The following is a 5,067-nucleotide window of genomic DNA, read 5'->3' on the forward strand; positions in this document are numbered from 1 at the left end:
GGTACTGAAGAAACTGACTATACGCTCAACGATCGCTTCGGTCGGTGTACGTGGCGTTTTGCAATGTAACACATGTGTTTAATATCAGTGCACTTTTTGTTGTCACTGCTTCTGTTGCCACCAATTCTTTATCAACCTCCACTATACATTCTGCACACCTGCCCCAACCGTCTATATTGCTTGAAATTGACGCATTGAGGCTAAGATGAATAAATTAATAACAATACACGTGCAGAGGATGATGAATTCAATGAAGTACAAAGCTCCAGCAATGTTGACGCTACCAATGCAGAGAGCTGTCGTATGTTGTGAGCGGTTGTATTTCGAAGCGATAGTATCGCGAGAGGCGTAATCACTTTACGGAGAATGTGGCAGAGTTCTGTGGTCTTGATAGATAAGGGGGCACCGAGGTCGACATGCGAAAGGGTATCGATGTGCACTGTGGAAATATTTATCAAATTCGTCGGCTAAGAACAGGGGCTTCGATCGTTAGACGAAAAAGCAGTTCTTGCCAAAGGAAGTGCGATCACTACTTTTGCTGCAGCATTGTCGAACGAAGCAGCATCGGAGACACCGAACTGTGACGAGCAGGTGGGCGGTATGTGGGGTCGAGTAGCTCGGAAGTGGAGAGTCGGGTAGAATGCTGAGAAGGGTCGTAAGCATCGGCTCCATGGTCGCGTGTGTCATAAAAAGACAACGCGGCGACGGCGATGAGGCATCCCGTAGCCAGCAATGCCACAGACGTAGCACATCGGCAGGTTGCCCAGTGAGAGCCATGGATGGAAAAGTAGCCGGCGCGGTCGGACAACAAGAACGGTGATGACTCGACAGGGATCTCGAAAAGGAGCAAACACTGGCACAGGCTGTGGGGCCATGTCGGTGTAAGTAAGAGGTGCACCTACGACAGGTGCAGCATGGGGTGCGTTGCTGGCGGCAATGCCTCGGACACTTGCCCCGGATCAAGTGCCAGATTTGGTGCCAGTGCCAGATTTGGGTCGTTTCCAGATTTGGTGGTGGGCTCGGAACAGAGGGAAGCAGCCACAGCGGACAAGCGACTTCCTCACTGACAAACTGTGTATACCATTAGAGAATTGCTCATTTCAGTTGTTGATTCGACTCTGGTAACAGTCTCTGCCTGTATTGAGGCGAACCTGGTAGGTGACGAAGCTTTCATCAGCCTGCTGGGCGCGAAAGTGATTATGCTGGTCACTGAGAAGTTTTTGCACAATCGGTCGTCCCAAGATGTCAATGAAGGCGGCCGCGAAAGCGAGCAAGATGGCAAAGTCCGATTCGTAGCTTTTTCCCCAGAGGTTGGCAACAACGGTCAAGTAGAAAACGTCTTTTGTGAGCTGTACGCGGTCGTCCCACCGGCTATAAGCACGCATTTCGTCTTAGGAGGGCAGCCAGTCCTCCACATCGTGGTTGCTTGCGCTACTGAAAACAGCAGGATTTCGTTGGCGAAACGCATCGGGGCAGGTTGAAGGTAGTTATGATGAAACGGCTGGTTGGCTGACGTCGGATGGCGGTGAAATAGCAAGTGTTCCATTGCGCGCCGCTCACGAATGAAACTCCGCACCTTCATCAAGTGAAGAAAGAATTTGTTGATTTGATGGGATGGCAAGCATAGGCAGTACTTCACATGAAGCAGAATAGAACTGCCAGTCACATGCGACCGCTTCAACGCGGGAAAGAATTGCGCCACAGAAAAGCAATGGCTATCGAGATTGCACAGCCGTGAGTGGTCTTGGTCTTCCTAACAAGTTACTTGGCTCCATACGTGAGTGCTCCACCGACATGTGCTGATGTATTTAAAAGTACCTGCTAAGATTGGTTCGGTAAAATCTAAGAATGGTTTAATCATTGAGTTGTCCTTCATAATAATATTGTTACGCATATGCAACTGAAGAGGAAGACGATAGAAAATAGAGTGAGAGACGACGAAGCTGAAGAAACGGCTGGGGCTTGCCTGAACACTTTCTGTGTTCTGCTCTGCTGTGCTGTGAACACGTGCTCATCACCTGCTATGGTTTCCTGTGCTAGCCTTCTGCCCCATATCATCTACCCCGTGTCTGCCCCCCCCCCCCCCCCCCCCCGCAGGGGGCACCTGTTAAAGCAGGTGTTTGCGTGTACTGTGCGACACCACGGACCCCAGCACCCACGCTTAGCCGTGCGTGGCATCGCCGTGTCTGGGGAAAAGGGGATCCTTGTGGTTGAGCCGATGCCGAGTGCTTGGACCTTTAAGGCCCCTCGGCGGAGGCAACACACCACTTTGGCACACGCTTCCCATAGACGGCACCTCCGGGCTGACCCACCCGTGGGAAATCAGCAGTCGCCTTTTCCTATCCTCCCCTCCATCTTTTGCTTTCCTATCTTCTTTCTTATAACTGTCCTGTCTTCTCCTATCTTCAATTCTTCCTGCTTCCGGGCGGCAAGGGTTAACCTTGTGTGGCTAACCACCCTGCGTTACGCCATATTTGGTTATAGTCAGGGTGTACGACTGGCGTGGGCAGGACTATCTTCCAAGTTCCTGTCCCATCCCCTTGTTGGACTCCGTGGTGGGTGGTTGCCACCCTGGCCGAAAAACATACTATTTTATGGCTTCTTCTAAACTTTCAACCGATCGCCTCCCTGCGAAGCGGGTGCGCACCGAGTTCACTGCTCAGTTTTTTTGTGAAGACTGGAAACAGCTTTCCCCGATACCATGTAATTCATAGTGAGCACACTGAAAAAACTGCAAGACACGACTCCCCATTCATTGTGTCAAAGACTCTAACCGATGCCATTGGGCAAGGATACAAAAAAAACTAGGAAACGGAGACCTTCTTTTGGAAGTGCTGTACCACCACCAGTTCGAGAAACTCTCAGCAGTCACTGCATTTGGAGACACACCAATTGTTATAAGCCTGCACCGTTCATTGAACACCGTTCGTGGTGTCCACTCAGACAATGACCTCAAATACATGACCGAAGAAGAGCTTCTGGAGGGACTGAAAGATCAAAACGTGACAAACGTCCACAGGATAAGAATCAGACGAGACAACAAGGAAATCGACACCAAACACTTTGTCCTCACCTTCGCTTTGAGCACACTTCCAGACTCGGTGCAGGTGGGGTACACAAAAATCAGCCTTAGATCCTACATCCTTAATCCGCGACGTTGCTTCAAGTGTCAAAAGTATGGTCACGGTGCACAGAGCTGCCGAAGCCGACCCACCTGTGCTAAATGTGCCGCTCATGAGCATGAAACTGAAGATTGCAATGTTCAACCACACCTTTGTGCAAACTGTGAGGGCGCCCATCCTGCCTACTCACGAAGCTGCCCAGTATGAAAAAGAGAAAAAGATATACTAACCCTCAAGGTCAAAGAAAACCTAACATTCAAAGAAGCGCAGGAAAAAGCTTGAGAATCAAAACCCAACATACTCCGTTGTGACGCAGCAGGGCGTAGCATCACAGCGGATTTCGGCGCCTGCCCAGGCCACGCACAGTGAGCCAGGAGCAGCGCCATCTGCGCCCTTGGCGGAAGCAGCTGCCGCTCCTCTGCCACCCGCAAAGCAGGCCACGCGAACCTCTCGGTCAGCCGGCCCCAAGGCACAGCCACACATGGGGAAGTCTAAAACAGACCTATCCATCCCCTGTGCACAATCTTCCAGCACATCTGACGATGTGATGGATACAACCCCGCCTCCGCTGCAGCGACGGCAGAGCTCTCTGGAGCGTAAGAGAAGGGACAAAATGACAAAATCTCTATTACAGGTCCAAAGGACCAACCAACATAAGTTTTTTTTTTTAACTTTTTCACTGTTTTCTAAACATGTCATTCCTAATCCACTGGAATTGTCGTGGCCTTTTAAAAAACTACAATGACGTAACATACCTTTTAAATTCACTGTCCCCTGTGGTCCTATGCCTACAAGAGACCAATCTGGGACTTCAAAAAAAAATCCTAAAAAAGCACAAAGTGTTTTGATGTGACAGAGAGCAAGCAGGTCGCCTCTCCGGAGGCGTCGCTATTGTTGTGCTGAGCAGTATTGCAACGCGAGAAGTCCATCTCAAAACTAATTTCGAAGCTGTTGCAGCTACTGTTGTTCATTATAAAACAATCACAATATGTTCTGTCTATCTTCAACCTCATGTCATTGTTACCCTTTACGATTTAGAGGAACATTTACAACAGTTACCTGAACCATATATTTTAGTTTGAGATTTTATTGCACACTCCTCCTTTTGGGGAGGGAGCAAACAGACAGTAGAGGACGTATTTTAGAAGATTTTTTGCTGTGCAACAACGTCTGCATCCTGAATACAGGTAAACAAACATATTGCTCCCCAAGCTCAGGAAAAATGAGCTGCTTAGATCTATCATTTTGTTCACCATCAATTTTCACTGATTTTAAATGGGACGTTCTCGACAACCCATATGGAAGTGATCATTTACCTGTCATGATAAGTCTAACATCCTCACCATCCATCACTCTAACGAAACCACGGCGATGGAAACTTCACTTGGCAGATTGGACACTTTTCCAGTCCAAAGCTGACCTCATAAAAGTGTTTTCAGAAAATCTGAGCATAGATGAGCTGAATGAAGAGATAACAGCTTGTATTATTGCTGCAGCACACCTAGCTATTCCACAGTCCTCGGGAACTGTACAGCAAAACCACAAAGTATGGTATACACAAAAGTGCAGAGAGACAAAAAGAAAACAAAATAAAGCTTGGGGAATATTCCGGAGATATCCCACACATGAGAACCTTAAAACTTTTAAAAAGTTCAGGGCTAAAGCACGGTGCTTTCGCCGCGAAGATGGAAAAGCCACATGGGAAAAATATGTGTCATCAATAAATAGCTCAACCACATCTAAAAAAATGTGGGAGCAGGTTAATAAACGAGACGACAAATGCTATCCTTTCACGATTCCACTTTTAACAGCTCCTGGTACACAAACGAGTGTAGAAGAACAAGCAAACATATTGTGGGAACATTTTGCTACAATCTCTAGTTCGGCCCACTCTACACATTCCTTTATAAAGTATAAAACAGCAGCTGAAAAACAAAGACTCCCA

This window comes from Amblyomma maculatum, unplaced genomic scaffold, assembly GCF_055883805.1.
Source record: "Amblyomma maculatum isolate TAMU_Amacu unplaced genomic scaffold, ASM5588380v1 scaffold_20, whole genome shotgun sequence".
NCBI classification, from domain to species: Eukaryota; Metazoa; Arthropoda; class Arachnida; order Ixodida; family Ixodidae; genus Amblyomma; species Amblyomma maculatum.